The following is a 17,447-nucleotide window of genomic DNA, read 5'->3' as shown; positions in this document are numbered from 1 at the left end:
TTTCCAAGGACAGTCCACACACTTTCTAAGTTTCAAAACGGACTGTGGCTGTCGTTGGTGACACCATTCTTTGTACTACAGTTTACGTGCTTACTTAACATGCTTTATTAACATGTTGTATGCGCGTTAACTAACAGCAATGTTCGTATCTTCGATGTGTGTGTTTTTAACCGCATCGGCTTTCATCCAATTCATCTGGGCGCGTCACTTCTGGAATCTACCTCTTGATACAGTAATCAGAATTAGAAAGGCTCATCGTTCACTTACCCTCATCCTTTAAAACTTTTCCATTTAAGAAAATCGATGAACAGATCCTTTCTTGTAACTCGCTCCTGCACTACGTCTATTTTTATTTATTTTTCTGATTTGGCAGGGCTCAGCAATGCTGTCCGGGATTTTTTTTTTTTTTTTTTTTGTCTCCTTCTTCTTCTTCTTTGCTAGCGGAGATGCGGGGGTGGGGGAAGCAGGGGCGGGCTCCAGCCCGAGTCAATCCCACGGGGACCTCCACCCACCGCGCGGCGGGGCCGGGAACCGTGGTGGAAGGAAGCCTCGCTGACCAGTCGGTGCAAGGCTCCACCTGCAGCCACGCCGCGTAGGTTCTCCCCCTCTCGGCCACGCTCACTCACATTCACACACAAACACCACAGCCCTCCTTTGGGTCGGAGAAGACGCCAGCCAAAGGAGGCGGGGTTGCGGGAGGAGAGTCCGCTCTGCGCAATCCAGTCCGGGACTTGGCTCCGCCCGGGAGCCGCGGCCTCTCCAGTGACAGAGGAGTAGTGAGCGGCACCGGGTGAGGCTGCAGCCAACTCCGCTCCCCGCGCACTCGGCTGCCCAGGCGCTCGGGACGCAGTAGCGGCGCTTCTCCGCGGGGCCGACCGCCCGCGATGCCCGCTTAGGAGCGGCGGTAGCGGCCAGCGTCGCCACACCCGCGGCACAGCCCTCGCGGTCGCCGAGCGGGGCTACAGCGTGCCCCCTGCCCCAGCCCCCACCCCGCCCCCCACCCTGAAATGACTTGTTAATCCGCGCAGACACCACCGAAGGGACTCACCGGAGTGGAATCCAAGTGGAATTTGGACCTGGAGAAGACTTTCTTGAACATTCACTCCTTCCTTGTTGGTTTTTCTTTCTTTCTTTTTTCCTCTCCCCTTCTGCGCCTGTCATTGGAGATGAACACAGCGCGTTTGCATCCCAGAAAGTAGTCGCCGCGACTGTTACCCCCAAAGAGACAAGCACACATGTAGGAATGACAAAGGCTTGCAAAGGAGAGAGCGCAGCTTGCGGCCCGGAGAGATCTCCTCGATAATGGATTACTAAATGGGATACTCGCTGTACCAGCGCGCTCCGAGCCCCGGCCGCCTGCCCGTCGATGCACCGAAAAGGTACGGCTGGGGCGCCCCGGCGCGCCCCACCTCTCCGGGCGGCTCGCCTCCGGCCAGCGGGTCCCGGGGCCGCGGCCGGCCGGCACGCGCTGTCGGCTTTGTGGTAGCTGCGTTTTATTTTGTCTGGTGTCTGTCTCCCGTGCGTTGCCGGGCCCTTGGGGAGCAATCGTGAGCCCGGCCCGCTCCTCTCCGCCCTGTGCTGGGGAGACCGCCCGGCTCCGTGTTGCGAGCTTCCCCACCCGCGCCGCGCACACGCCCGGCGCCGCCCGGGACCGCGACCGCGCGGTGCTGCCTGGCTGGGGGATGTGCGTACAGGACCCAGGGCTCGTCCTCACTTTCTGGCCAACGGGCAGCAGAGAGGCCCCGAGAGAGTGGGATTTTCAGAAGCTCCCAGTCCTGGTGCAAAGGCTGGGGAAGGGGTTCTGCCCTCGAGGGCTGGCGAACGCTGGGCAGCAGAGCGCTGTTTTCGCCCAGCACCAGGTTTGGGTTCTGGGGTGGGAGAAGGGGTTCCGCAGAGACGGTGGGAAAGCGAAGAGAATCTTTTGTTGTCCGCCCGGGGTCTGGGCTGGGCTTTGTGGAGTGCGGGGAAACTTGTAATGGCCCTGGTACCCGTGCGCCCTGCCACTTGGTGACATCCCGGCTTTCGTGGCCGCTGGCACCAGAGGTTCCGGGCTTTGTTTGCTCGAGTGAGAGTGCCCAGGAACGGTCTCCTCCCGGTGTGGCGCGGCGCCCCCCGCCCTGGGTTCTGTCCCCCGCTGTAGCTCCCTTCTGGCCGGGCGAGGACAGCATCTGTCGTGGCTGCGTCCCCCTCCAGCACCGAGCCCGCCACGCCGGGGCTTAGCGGCCGCTGCGCTCTCCTCCAAAATCCACGAGGTCTCTCTAGGGAAAGGAGTTGTCCCTGAGGGGGAAGGGTGGGAAGACTTGGCAATAGATGACCCAGAGCTTGCTACCCAGACCAGGGCTCTGCCCAGGCCACCGGTTCTGGAGGTCCGAACTACTCGCTGCGTCCTAGAGAGCTCCCTCGCGGACAGTGGGGCGCTCAGGAGCTAGCCCGACAGTGCCCACCCACCCTGTAAGACCCTGCTGGGGTGGAAAGTGTCTCTTCTCCAGATTCTTTTTTCTCAGCTCCCCACTGTGGCACACGGTGCAAAGCAGGATCCTGAGGTCCGCTCCCTCCTCCCACGACCCGAGTGGTAAAGGGGGAGCCAGGGAGCAGTCCCGAACTTGTGCGTTTCGCGAAAGGAAACAGGATTCGGCTGTCTTTCCCGCTCCCTCGACTCCCCTCCGCCCGGCGCCGCCTCCTTTTCCACCGCGGGGTCACCCGACCAGGCGCTTCTGGAAAGTTTCTCTGAAAGCCAGGGGTGGCGGGCACGACAGGATTGGGGCTCAGCTTGTGCAGTCCGCGGGAAACCGAACCCGGAGGGAAGCGGGTGGACCGCCCAGGATGCGGGGAGTTAGGTGCTGGCCCACAGACAGTGGCGCCCACCGTGCGCAGTTTGGTCAGGGTCTCCGCGCTGCACTAGCTGGACCAGTCGAGGAAGGGTGGGGGGCGGGAAGTTAAGGGGGAGGGTTTAGGATGCTGGTGCGGCCACTGGACAGCGGCTGACGCACGGGTGGCCTGTGGGCAGGAGCCCGGACTCGCTGGCTTGTAAGTACCAGTTCCAAGTGCAGCATCCCCAGCCCCCCTCACCGCCCCCCACCCCGTGCCACGCGCAGTTTTCCAGCCGGCGGCGGGTTTCCAGGGAGGAGCGGAGACGGGAGCCAGGTGTTCATGGAGCGGGGGAGGAACTGCTGTCTTCACAGCCAAGGCAAGCACTTGCAGCCGCGGCCTCCGGCCTGTATCGGCAGTGGGCAGCTCCAACGTCCCTTCCGAGTCGGTCCTTGGGAGAAAGGTGGCTGGCTGCTTTGAGAATGCGGTGGCCAGTTACTGCCACGGGGGGATCGCTTTCTGCTTCCGCTGGATGGAAATCAAGTTGCTACTTGCTGAATGGGATCCATGAAAGGTTTAAAACACACGCGTGCGCGGACACACACACACACACACACACACACACGCAGATGCTTGCACTTGTACGCACAACTTTCTTTGCCTCAAATCTGAAAAGATGTTTCACCCTGTTGCGGCGGCGGCGGCGTTCTGCCAGCAGGTCTCAGGAAAGCTATGTAATGCCCCCCAGCGCTGGTTGTTAAGTCTTTCCGGGGTAGGAAGGTCAGTGCCTCTGCCTCCTCTAATCCTGGTAATTGTCGGCCTTCCTTTGGACATATTTCTGGGGCGTCAAGTCCTCTCTGATGGCAGGGGAAAGACTGTTGGTTCCTGACACATGAATCCTTTATTTAGGCCTTTTCCCCAAAAGTAAAGATGCCTGTCCCCGATTCTGAATGAAAATATCGTATTTTTACACCTCCTCCAAGTGGCTACCAGAGGTCAAGATGGCAAGCATTTTATATGTTTTATTTTTTTAATACCCTGTTTAGTCTGCATGGAGTTTTATGATTTACAGTAAGCTTTGATTAAACTACTCCAGGCACCAAAGTTAATTATTAACCTAACCTTAAAAGCAGTGGCAGGCCAGTGTCTCCACCTATTAACCTAAAACTATCTGTTAAAAAATAATTGCACTATTTCAATTTGGTTTCCCCATGCTTGTTTACCTGGTAACTTTTATTTGAAACTTGAGTAACCCCCACCCCATATTATTATTTTGGTTCTAGGATATTCTTAAAATTTTTTGTTAATGCTTATTTATTGTTGAGAGACAGAGCATGAGCAGAGGAGGGGAAGTGAGAGGGAGACACAGAATCCGAAGCAGGCTCCAGGCTCTGAGCTGTCAGCACAGAGCTCAATGCGGGACTCGAACTTACGAACCGCGAGATCATGACCTGAGCCGAAGTTGGATGTTCAACCGACTGAGCCACCCAGGCGCCCCGGTTCTAGGATATTCTTGAATGAGGCACTTTGCCAAACAATCCGAAAGCAGAAAAGAATGGAATATCAGTCTTAAAACCTCATTTCTGGGTTGTCTTTTACCAATTTGATATAAAGATGCATTGTAGCTCCTGTTTCTTACTTACAGTCTTCCCAAAGCGTGTTATGTTTTGCAACTATCCCCCTGTGGAGATGGGCCACACTCTTCAATAATGCATGTAATCCACATATGTAAATTTTCAGCAGACACCCAAAATCATGGTCTCAGGAGCCATCTGCAGAATGTATTGATTGCATACAACATCTACATTTAAATAGGCTAAAAATTCCTAAGAACTGGCATATAGACACTCAAATGTTGAATAGGTAAATCAATGAAAGAAATAGCCACACATGATTCACATTTCTCCACTTAGAGTGGACCTGGTACCCCCTCCCCGCCCCCCCCCCCCGTCCCCGTGGCTTCAAATAAGTGGTTATTATCAAGTGGCAATAAGTGCAACTCTTTATTTACCCACACAGTGACACACATACACAAACACACAGCCCTCAAGTTCTTTCCAAGTCTAGTGAATGCTTTTCCCATCATTAAAAAAATATAGCATTTGCATTTTGAGTAGGCGGATAACATTGCTTAGTATGTTGAATCAGAAGGATGGCAAGAATTAGGAAGACTGTTATCTTCCCTGAATAAAAATAAGACACCCAAATTAAGAACTTGTATTAAATTCAAAATAAATACTCATGCTTTAAAAGCAAACGGGTAATTGCACTCCCATATGAAATGGAAGGAAAAATACTGTTTTGAACGAGGAGGTAAGTCGGATTCTTTACTATGTGTACGGAGTGGTTCAGCTCTTTTCCGAGGAGGACAAAAGAGTGATCATGGGAAAAGAAGTTTTTTGGAACTAGATTGCCAAAAGCGAATATATTCTCCCCATCCTATTTGTTTGCAGAAAGGAATCACGGAACAAGCCAAACTAATTGCAAAGGCTTTAATTAAGCATCTGCCGTTTGCAGCAGTACGTAAAGCCAGAGAGAGGCTGCACGGATCTCTGTATGGTTTCCCCCCTCCCCCGCCCCAGGTTTAGACCATTTATTGTCCTCCTCCTACAGCGGGTGTGCCTGGAGGTTCACGTGTCCGGAGGAAGGCGGAGCCTGGAAACATCCTGCCGTGCCCTCCCGCATCAGTGTCCCCCTACTCTCTTGAGGTACCCCAGAGCCAAGTCACCTCTGAGATATTTCTACTCCACAGGGAAGGCTTTTCTCATCCACTGAGCTATGCTCTGCTGGCAACCTCGCGGTTGCCTCTTGGGGATGTGGTAAGGTAGGGGAGGGCGGGAGGCATTTAATCCCTCTGAAATGGGCAAGTAAGATGTCACACCACACAAACGTCAAGGGGAGGAGGCAGTACAGGCTCCTCAGCATGGGACTATGACAGTGGAGTATATACCCAAGGGCACCCTGCTTTGTGAAGCAGGTGAGTTCTTGCAAAACCTTTCGATTAGAGTCATTCTAATTGCAGTAATGGAGAGTGCCCCATAAAAGGATCAGTATTCGGATGTTTCCCAAGTCACGTCTTCAGCCGGGACCTCTCTCTCTTGGGTCTCTCAAGTAGTAAATGCCAAAAGTTAGGTAGCTCTTCTTGGATCCAATAGGTATCTCCCACCTAACATGTTTAGAACACCCGATTCTGGATCTTCCCCCCCAAATATGCTTTTCTTATTATCATCTTCTCCATCTTGGTAACTGTTAGAGCTGCTTTCATGTAACCACTTAACAGTTATATCCTCCACTCTTCTCTTCTCTTCTGTCATCACAGCCGCTCCGCCTGCAAGGCTGCTGACCCCTCCTTCAGAATGCCTGAGGACTTCCTCCAGATCTCCTACCTCTGTGGCCCTCAGAGTAGCCAAGTCAGTGTTCTCTCCTGCTGCTTTACTGTGCCAGCCTGCAACCAGTCTCCCTGCTCTGCTCCTGCCCCCCTACAGTCGTTTCTCAACACAGCAGCCAAAGTGACTTTTTAAAAACTTGAAGCCAGAGGGCGCCTGGGTGGCTCAGTCAGTTAGGAGGTGACTCTTGGTTTCTGCTCAGGTCACATGATCTTGGGGTTCCATGGGTTCCAGCCCTGCATCGAGCTCTGAGCTGTCGGTGTGGAGCCTGCCTGGGATGCTCTTGTCTCCTGTCTCCGACCCTCCCCCACTCATGCTGTCTCTGTCTCTCTCAAAATAAATAAACTTTAAAGAAAAAAAATCGAAGCCAGATGAGATCAGTTTTGCTCAAATGCTTTCCCATCTCATTCCAGCAGAAGCCAAAGTGTGTCCTATGGCCTTTGTGGCCCTACATGTCTGTGCTCTGATCCCCACCTCTCTAACCCCCCCCCCTTTGGGGCTATGTGAATATGCCAGGCATGCTCTCTTTATGGTCCTTTTTTTTTTTTTTATTTAGATTTTAGTTAACATACAGGGCAATATTGGTTTCAGGAGTAGAATTCAGTGATTCATCACTAACATACAACACCCGGTGCTCATCCCAACAAGTGCCTTCCTTGATGCCCCTTCCCCACCCACCTCCTTCCAGCAGCCCTCAGTCTGTTCTCTATCGTTTAAGAGCCTCTTGTGTTTTGTTTCCCTTTCTGCTCTTTCCTGCCTTCCTAATGTTCATCTGTTCTGTTTCTTAAATTCCACATGTGAATAAATCATATTTATCTTTCTCTGACTTATTTCACTTAGCATAATATACTCTAGTTCCATCCATGTCCTTGCAAATGGCAAGATTTCATTCTTTTTGGTGGTTGAGTAATATTCCATTGTATGTATGTGTGTATATTCCATTGTATGTATATACACACACATACATACACAACATCTTCTTTATCCATTCATCAGTCAGTGGACATTTGGTCTCTCCCCATGGTTTGGCTATTGTTGATAATGCTGCTGTAAACATTGGGGGGCACATGCCCCTCTGAATTTGTATTTTTGTAGCCTTTAGGTAAGTCCCTAGTAGTGCCATTGCTGGATCGTCTTCAGGGTCCTTTGCGTGGTCTTCACACTTGCTCTTCCATGGCTTTGGATGATTCTTTCCCCAGACAGCTGTGTGATTGTCTCCTCATATCCTTAGGTCTCTGTGCAAATGTCACTTTCACAGTGAAGCCTTTTCTGATCACCTTATTTACTTCACCCTTTCCCCCAAGACTCCCTACCTCCCTGGACTGCCTCACTTGTTTCCCTTCTCACTTTTTACAGCCTGACAGACTATATGTTTTTTCTGTCTCCCACTCGAATGCAAGGCCATGAGGAAAGACTTTTCATGTGTTGTTCACTGCTGTATCTCCAACACCTAAAACCCGTGCCTGGCACATCATAGGCCATTCATGAGATGAGCTGAATCAACTCATTGATGAATCAGTACAAGGTGCATCTTTTTGCAAACACTAGTCTTTACCTCTTTTGTCTGCTCTTGTTTTCCTTTCTTATGTTTTCATCCAGTGGAATACTTCCTGCATATGTGAGTGAGTGAGTGTATAACACAGTCTTCCATGCACACAGGTGATATGTCTCATGCACCATTAGTGGAGCATTCACTGTGGGTTGTTTTCCCAGTCTTGGTGACGGACTGGAGCCTGCTCATTCCCACACTCTCACCCAGTCCCCTCTGTGGCCAAGAGCACACATCTGTGGGACACCTGGGTGAAGCTGGAGGGAATCTGAGTTAGGTAAAAAAGCAACTTGCCAAGAAACAGAGCTAGGAAGACAGCCAGCACTTGTGGGGATTGAGCTTTTGACTTTGGCCTCATTTGGTCGGCATTCTAACCACTGGCCACAGAACTGTCTTGCTTTTCTGGAGTTTGCTAGTAGTACTTTTGAAAATTCACCTTTCTAACAGGAGGAAATGGTCTGCTATCGAACCCACATTTCTGCCCCGTACTTCTACTAGTACAGTGATAACTGTTGTTAAGGGTCTTGCACTTGGAGTCGCATGTCCTGGGTTCAAGACTCTTCCTACCTTGGACAAGCCATTTAACCTCCCCAGAGCTGCAGTACTTTATTTAATTTTTATTTCTTAATTTTTTAAAAATATGTATTCATTTTTGAGACACACAGAGAGACAGAGTGTGAGTGGGTGAGGGGCAGAGAGAGAGGGAGACACAGAATCGGAAGCAGGCTCCAGGCTCTGAGCTGTCAGCACAGAGCCCGATGTGGGGCTCGAACTCGTGAACTGTGAGATCGTGACCTGAGCCAAAGTCAGATGCTTAACCGACTGAGCCACCCAGGTGCCCCGAGAGCTGCAGTATTTTAAATAAAAATTGCGGATAGTAAACCTGTGCTTCCTACCTTCTACGACTGCTAGGAAGATAACATGAAGTCACAAATGTGAACGTTTTTGGTAAAATATGAAATGTGCTCTGGAAACTTGAGAAGTCTGATGCTAATTCCCTTCTCCCCAGCCCAGACCTTCCCGCCTCCAGCCTAGCAGAGACCTTGCTTCATCGTCTTCTAAACCATAAAAGATTATATGCTGTTGATGTCACATTTTAGCATAAACCACATTATGAAATTAAATAAGATCCTCAAGTTCACTGAAAATTCACAGTCTACATAGAGCATGTATAGCAGCCCTATTAATGAGAATGCCAACCGCCTGGAGTAATGAAAGCTTTCAGTGTGACCATTAAATCGGGCAAGGTCGGGGGGTGGCACTCTGCCAGGCATTATAAAAAGTAAGAGCATTGTTTTTGCTGAGGTAAGTCCTAAAATAGTTCATGTCAATGTAAGCATTAATGTAGAACAGACATGTCAGGGTGAACCAAGGGTAGTAGGAGAGGAGTTTTGATCCTTGCTGTAACAGGGGAGAACTCATTACGATTTTGTGACATACAATTTATAAATGTGGAGGGACTGTCAGGGGAAGGCAGTGGGCAGGTAAAGGGGCACTGCAGAGGCCACGCTTCTTAGGCACACATGACACACCGGGATCCGCATCCCATTTTTGGCCATTTACAAAGAGCGTGACTTTGAACCAGTTACGTCTCTGCCTCAGTTTCTGTCTGTAAGATGCTGGTATGATGCTAAGAAGAGGAAATATAACATCTGTAAAATTCACAGCACAATGCCTGGCACACGATACATGCTCTTTAAATACTAGATGTTATGATTTTCTCGGTGACGGTAGTCATGGAGAGTACCCTGGTGGGACAGTACAAAGGAAATGGCCACAAAAGTGCAGCAGACAGAGATGATGCAAAGGAAACAGCCTTTGGACTAGAAATGAACATTCACACTGTGAGTTGGCCACAGGGACAAGGGTTTTAAGCTGGGAAGCGTGTGAAAGGGTCATTTGCACCAGAAGAGGAGTCGTGATCCTTTTCCTAACTTTCAATGTTGAAATATCACACCAAAAACACGGAAGAAAAGACATTACACAAATAAAACCCTAGCAGGCAGCACAAGACTTTATATCACATAAGAGCCCAAAGGATGGCTAGTTTTCTTTTTTTAAATATGATAGCCTTCACTTCCCAACATTGAAAAATAAAATACACAACCTGCATACAACTAAAGAATCCAAGAGCAGCCCATAATGTCGGTTCAGGGATGAGCTGAATTGACCCCAAGGGCCATACCTGTCATAGGAGAGAGGCTTGTCTCCCCGCTGAGTGTTCCAAGAGGCGGTGGCTGGGACTTCTCCCAGACTGCCTTCCTGGTGGCCATACACTTGCCGTGTCACTCTTCTCTCGCCACGCGTGAACTACGCTTGGGAGAGCAGGAGTCTCCGTGCAGAAGCAAACCACTACCGTCCCCACCAAATGGAGCAGATGGCCGACCCCAAGAGAGACAGCATTTATTGTACTGACTGGTATACTGCCATATCCTCTGACATTTGATTCAGACGATACTTCTCAGCTGCACCTCTAAAAGGCACAGGGACAGGGGCAAGAAACTGGTACTATCACAATTCCCTGATGGTGTCCCTCTCCACCCAGGAGAAGCAAGACTCCCTCCATGGCTTACAATTAGTTATTTTCGTCGAGGAGAAAAAAAAAAATTGTCTCTTAAACTTTGTACGTGGAAAGAGGATGTCAAGACAATGAAATAAATCCACAATTAACACACCCCAAAGACCGAAGGGCCAGGCCCTTTCCAGCAGCAAGTGTGATGGCTGCTGCTTTGAAAGAACTGTTAGACAGGTATTTCCACACACAGCCCTTAGACCTTAGAGGCTTTCATTTAATGTGACTCAGCACTTTCTGGTGGTTTCCAACTAACCTGTAATTGCCATCTGTAGAATATTTAATTTAAAGAATCCACGCCAATTAAAACAATTTAGAAGGATCTCTAAAAACTGATGCTTCTTCACCCCTCTCTTATCCCTTCTGCCCCCGCCAACGTTATTTCAGACCAAGCCTCTGCCATGATTTGATGTGAAGCATTTCTAGAACACAACGGGCTGTGTCACTCAACACAGTGACAACATGCCGCTGGAAAGTAAACATTTTAGGAAGTGGGAAGAAATGAAGAGTATAGTAATTACGTCCTGACGTTAGATGAGCCTTTTATAGACAAGCTTTTCTGTGAAGGCTCCGTCCTTTTTTCCTTTCTCCTATTCCTGAATCTTCTTTTAAGGAACATATTTTCCATCTTCTCATTAATATTACAGCAACTCCAGCCCTTGCCTCCCCCTCCCCCAGACTCCTACTGTCCTCCAACGAGGAAACTGAGAGAATGCTGATTGAGCTGGTGAATGGCAACGTTCCTTTCCTGAAAACGGAATGCTGTATGAAAAACTGCTTTCCACAAAAAAAAAAAAAAAAAAAAAAAAAAACAACCCACCCAAACAATCCAACAACTGTCTTTCCTCCTTTTTACCCTGAGAACCACAGGACTTCATTCACATATTTTGGTGTTTGAATGCATTTGTGCTTAGGCCTCAAATACCCAGGTGGAAAACCAATCTATTAAGCCTTTCATTATTCCAAAAATGTGAGCATCTGAGTCACTGAGAACATCCCCATCCCCGCATGGGGAGTGAGAAATAGAAACCAAATTGTTTGCGGCATTCTAAACCAGAGTGCATGCAGCCGAATGGCAGTTAGGTGGATTTTTTTTTTTTTTTTTTATAGGAAGGATCCTTGTAAGTGGTCTGCGAGATGGATTCCGTGCTAATTCTTCTCGCATCATGAATGATGGCCCTAGCTAGACACTGTCGCTGGGATCTTCATCTATTAATCATGGAGGCTGCTTTCTTATTCGGTTGCCATAGTTTCAGTGCCTCAGATAGTGTTGGGGTGTCTTGGGAAAGGTTCGAGATATACTGGGGCGTGCAAGCCTCGCAGTTATCTTGGCACTTTGTGGTGCTCTGAAAGCACCGAAAACCGCCTCTCGTATAATTCAGTGTTGGATTAAAAGAGGCGACTTCTGAGAAGGTCTCTCTGGACCTTGTTATGTGCACATCCAGCTGATATCTACTCCAGGATCTGCCTCTTGCTCAGTCTTCCTGGTGGGGGGCGGGGGGGGGGGAATGACCGTCCAGGGGCCGATGTCACTTTCATCTTTCGACAAGAAAGCCGAAGGGTGCGAGCTCTTCGTTAAGGCTATTCACAAGTGCGGAGGTAAATGAGGGTGTGCGTGGCTTTGCTCAAAACGTCAGGTTCATGATTTGGTTTGGGCTCTGCAGCTTGCTGACTACACGGAAGGACCTCAGGAGTGCCGCACGCTTTGGCGTGGGGATGGAAACGGTCCGTGCTTTAAGTTCAGGTTTAACCTTTATGATTTTCTTAGGCTTGACGCACCTTCCTGAGGAGCTAGAGATCATTTCGCTGTATTTTGCGACCCTGGCCCACAGGGCTAACAGCCCTGTCAGCTCTGGAGTCCATGAGTTTTTTTTTTTTTCTTTTTTTCCTTTCTGGAATTCTCATCTTTGGCGGGTTTTGTTGTTAGGTTTGTGACTTCAGGGTTGATTAGGAAAAGCTGCCTGGTGGTGTATGTATTGGGTGACCGAGTCCAGAAAAGACAGGGAGGAGGAAGTTGCTGCAAGAATGAGATACACACACACCCAGTGATTTATGTGTTTTGTGGGTGATGGAGAACACAGCTTTCCTTTGTTAGGTGCATTTGGCCGTGTGGAACAGATACTGGTACGCGTCGTAATGCTGGGGTTCCCATCTCTCAAGTGGACTTTCAAGGACTCCTACCAGTCCAAGCCAAGCCATTTCATTCCTTTGTAGATTAAAACATAAAACAATCTCACACTTGAGGCACACAGCACTGAAGTCAGGACATGCAGGGCCTCCAACAAAAAACCCAGGCAGATTCACGGGAAGAAAACCTTGAATTCATTTACCAATGGCCCTCATCTAGAAAACTGGTCACTTTCCCCCCCCCCCCCTTTACTAGAAAATGACTAGTTTTTATTTCAGGGTGGGAGCTTCAAAGCAGCCGTTTAAAATTTTCCCAGTCCCAGCCTGCCAAAATTTTTGAGTAAGATCAACAAGCGTTTTTAATGCACGTGTCTATTATATTGACCCCTCCCCTCCCCAACCACACTAAATGATTGATTTTAGAGGCCAATAATTTCAAGTAAATTAAAAGGATAACATGGCCTTAATTGCTACTGGCTTCACCAGGCTTCTGGGCACCAGAATTCCTCGTGGAGAAACGCTTTTAAGTGTCACAGCAGATTTTGATCATGTGGTCTGGCTTACCCATAGGCCGCAATTATCAGCACCCCCCTTCTCCCCCTCCCCTTCCCACTATCTCTGGGAAGCAAAGAAAACATGCATTTGTAAATTCAGTATTATGGACCTCTGATTATTTGGCAGGATAGAAAATAGGTCTTCTTCATTTTACGGTAGTCTCACAAGTAAGTTTTGTTGTTGTTTTTTTTTTAATTTTTCTTAAAGGCATAGTGATGGGGAGGACAGTGGTACTAATATTTCCGATCAGAAGCTTTTTTTTTTTTCCTTGGAAGAAGAGTTCGTGTGAATTCAAGTTGCTGTCCTCTTGACAATAATGAGACTGTGATTACTCTTTGGTGTCCAGACGGACATCGTATCGCACACACAGCCTAAAGAAAAGTAAGCAGTACTTTTGTGTGAATGTCTGTCAGATACAATATGGACTTTAATTAACCTTAATTAATGATTTCTGATTACAGATTTTCTTTTGTGCCTCCAAGACGTCAGTGCCTTGGAGGCTCTATTTTTGGTGGAACATTTTCAGACGGCAGTGACTTGAACACGCTTCCATTACGTTGCCATGCAAAACGCGCTAGGTTCCTCTATGAAAAATGTGATTCTGTATCATTTGCAAAATGGTCATGTAAAGAAAGAAGAATCACTTGAGGGGCAACTGACATTTATAAGTGGTACAGAGTACTTTCAATCTTCGGGGGATGCATTTTTAACTTTAAAGGAATTTAGTTAACAAAATTGATGATATTTACTGGCTCCTAAGGGGATGAGAGGCCATTCCTTTTCAAGATGGAATGGGACTTTGAGGGTTGTTTTTTTTTTTCAATTTTTTTTAATGTTTATTTATTTTAGAGAGAGAGACAGAGAGAGACAGAACATGTGTGAGGGAGGGGCAGAGAGAGAGGGAGACACAGAATCCAAAGCAAGCTCCAGGCTCTAAGCTGATGGCATAGAGCCTGACGCAGGGCTTGAACTCATGAACTGTGAGATCATGACCTGAGTCTAAGTCATGAGTTCTTTCAAATGAAAGATACTCTATGCTGGGGGCAGTGGACCAAGTGAACCAAATTTCCTTTGCCCAAAACTACCTGTTAAGTGTGTGCTAAACATAATGACTAGGGAATAGGGTAAGCATGGGAGAGAAAAAGGTCTTACTTTTCGTTAAAAGTACTTTTTCCTGTGTCATGAGTTTTACTACAGATATCAAGAAGCTGAATTATAATGTTAATGTGCCACTTATGTTCGACTTTAACTAGAGGGTCTAATAAAAGTTAGATATAATATATTAATTATATTATAAGTATCTTATTAATTAAATTTCTGTGTGAATAATCATTTTGTAGCTTACATAAAACTCCAATAGCACATAACACATCTAGTTTAGCATAATTTGTGCTTATGAATTATAAATGCTTAACTTTTACAATTAAGCTTACCGATCTGTAAGCATCATAAGGAGAAATTACCTAAATTAAATGGATTTGTCACATTTGCTGTGCTGTGTTCTAGCGTAGTGATTATCTAGAATAATTTTTGAGATGGTTGTCCCATTGTGTGCAATATGCATTTACTTTTAGTGCAAGTAAAGTCAACGCAAGATCCCAGGCTTGTTCAGCGGAGGGGAGCTACTGATGATATAGAGAGTAGAAACAACGAGAGTAGCTTTCCAGGGTCGCCAAGAGAAAAGGTCGCAAGCATCTACTGGGTACTTTTCTCTTTAAAGGGATGTACAGAGTACAGGGAAAGGCTTTCTATTCAAAAGTCAACTTTTCTCTACAAGGTGTTTCCTCTCATTTGTGACGAGGGGAAGTTCAGTGTGTTGAATATGCTGGTTAATTAATTCTCGTGGGATATTGTGGAGGGCGGAGCTTTCGTTCCCGTATTTTGTCGTGTCCAGAACATCAGACCTGTTAATATTGCCCAAACACATCCGCTCCCCGGAATGAAAAGGACAACATAATTGCCTCTGCTGTTAGAAAACAGCCACAGCCAGTTCCCCAGCAGATCCTACAACATGCCAGGTGTGCAAGAGAAGGCTTTGAAATGTTGTGAATAGCTTGACATTATCACAGTGTTATTGAAATGCAAATTCTGCTGAGCAGAACTTGAAAGGGTTTTGTAAGTAGGACTAGGACAATGTCTTTTCTTGCTTGTTGTCAACCATACCTACTAGTCTTAACTCCGAAGGCTCTTTCTATTAAAAGTCATCATAGCATATTTGCATATTTCATTGTTTCTCACTGCCTGTGTTTCAAGTGAAGACACATCTTCCCAGAGTGGCACCTTCTGGGCAGAGGATGCACTGGCTTCCAGCAGCGAGGTGCCAAGACAGGACTGTTCTGCCTAGGAAGGAGTCTTGCTGAGTCCCACATCACATTCAGATATCAGGCGCGTTGATAACCACCAACATGAACGGTATTTAACAGTGTTATTATTAATGATAAAGACCTTATTTATATCATAAGGATATTTTGCAGAGCGCGTTTATAAACATTGCCTCATTTAACATCATTACAACCCGGGTTAGGCAGGGCAGGTATTATGCCCAATTTAAAGATGAGATAACTGAGGTTCAGAGAGGCCAAATAATTGGCCTAAGAGTACCTCCAGTGAGGGAAGGGCTTGCGACAAGGTCCCTAATCTTCTGAACCTGAGTTTTGTGCTCCTCCACCCCACTGCCGTTTGCTCAATACTTAAAAATTTTTGAAAAACGACGATAGCCTCCCAACCATAGATGTTCCTACTGTGCAGACTGAACACGGACAGAACAAGTTGAGAGGCAGCTTTTCAAGAGGGCACCTGTGTGGCTCAGTCAGCTAAGCGTCCAACTCTAGATTTTGGCTCAGTTCATAATCTCAAAGTCACGGGATCGAGCCCCATGTCGGGCTTTGGGCTGATAGCACGGAGCCTGCTTGGGATTCTCTCTCTCTCTCTCTCTCTCTCTCTCTCTGCTCCTCCCCCATTGAAATAAATAAAATTAACAAATTTTTTTTAAAAAGGAGCTTTCCAAGGACTCCACCTGAGGTTATCAGTGCAAATGGACCTAAGTCCCTGCTTCTCGGTGGAATGCCATTTCAGGACATTGTCTCCAGAGGCTCGTAGGGTCTTGAGTTGTCATCTGTAAGGAGATAAACTGCAAAATGGAGGATGTTTTTAATGGGGATTCTAGTCCTGTTTGATAGAAGGGACCCAAATAAACAGCACTATTAAGGTACACCTTGTCCCTGGGGCACGGTAGAATGGAGGGACAGAAAGGTGAACCACACATTCCGGCAGGAGTATCCTCCAGGGGCTGATAACTTGTACCCATTGACACAGGAGCATGTTTTTAGCAAGGAGTAAACAGACCGTATGGCACAACGTCAGTGGATCTTCCCTCTGACAAAGGTCATTTGACAGCCTGGTCCAGTCTATCAGGCCTAGTGAAAGCAGCAAATCAATTTAATCCAACAGATCATATATTTAGCACTTACACCAGGCAGATTCTAGGTATGCCGCAGAGGTACAATGATGACCTAGTGCAGAATTTACCCATCGACTGTGTACCCAACGTGGGCCAGACCCTGGGCCCACGTTCTAGCAAGCAAAGTAGATATGTGAAAACTCGCTCTGGTGTAAGGTCTGATTACTCTCCATCCCTAAAGCAGAGTGCATTTGCTAAGCTGGGGTACTTAGCTAAGGATACTAAGAAGGACAGGAAGGGAGAGCTCTACCCAGCCGGGAGGTCAGGCAGGACTTTGTGAAGGAGGAAGCATCTGAGTTGCCTGAAGGAGTGAGGTTTCAGTAGGTGAGAGGGCAGGGGAAGAAAAGCCGGGGGGCTAAGGGAAAAGCGCGAGCAAACGCTCAAAGCAGGGAAATAGAGGACTTGGCCCCAGGGCGGCAAGGGGTCCTCCTGGTGACTTGGGGATGTGGCGTGTTAGGCTGAGGACAGAAGGGGATTGAGAGCACTCTGTGGGGGACTCTGCCATGCTCCAGAGGGACCTGGAGCTGCAGACAACTGAAGCTTCTCAGCAAGAAGATGACATCATCAGAGGTGGCCTTTAGAGGTAGAAATCTGCCAGCACTGTGTGTGGAACAAAGGAAATGGATTCTGAGCAGGTTGGTAAGATACAGGCGTCAGGATATAGGGACCAGTTGGACGCGTTGGGTGAGGAAGGAGAAGGAGGGAAAATGGCTCCAAGATGTCATAACTGGGGAACTGAGAGGAGGGTGGGGGGCAGTGGCCAAGAAGGAACTCCAGTTTACAAACAAAAGAGTTCATATTTCACAGCCATCTTACCCCAGATTTAAAAGACACGTAACAGGCCAAACACCAAAGCCTTGGCCCTAGAGCCCTACTGTGCTCACACCCAGCTTTGCAGAGCGAGCACTAAAGATTTTGAAATTAAGAGTGTTTCAGCTGTCAGGGAGCCTGGGTGGCTCAGTTGGCGAAGCATCTGACTCTCGATTTCAG

The 17,447-nt window shown here is 47.9% G+C and overlaps 1 protein-coding gene across 1 annotated transcript in view; it reads left to right on the top strand.

Moving 5' to 3' along the window:
• Positions 1 to 964: 964 nt before the first annotated feature.
• SEMA6A (semaphorin 6A) overlaps positions 965 to 17,447 on the top strand; it is a 132,376-nt gene continuing 115,893 nt past the window's right edge. The window contains exon 1 of the mRNA XM_047092957.1: positions 965 to 1,379. The gene's annotated coding sequence lies outside the window, so the exon portion shown is untranslated. The remainder of the gene's footprint in view (positions 1,380 to 17,447) is intronic.

Source organism: Lynx rufus, unplaced genomic scaffold (assembly GCF_022079265.1).
Source record: "Lynx rufus isolate CCGP_SWC_20201006 ecotype Redwood Valley unplaced genomic scaffold, mLynRuf1.p SCAF_1, whole genome shotgun sequence".
In the NCBI taxonomy this organism is placed as follows: Eukaryota; Metazoa; Chordata; class Mammalia; order Carnivora; family Felidae; genus Lynx; species Lynx rufus.
This window is presented reverse-complemented; position numbering and strand designations above follow the sequence as displayed.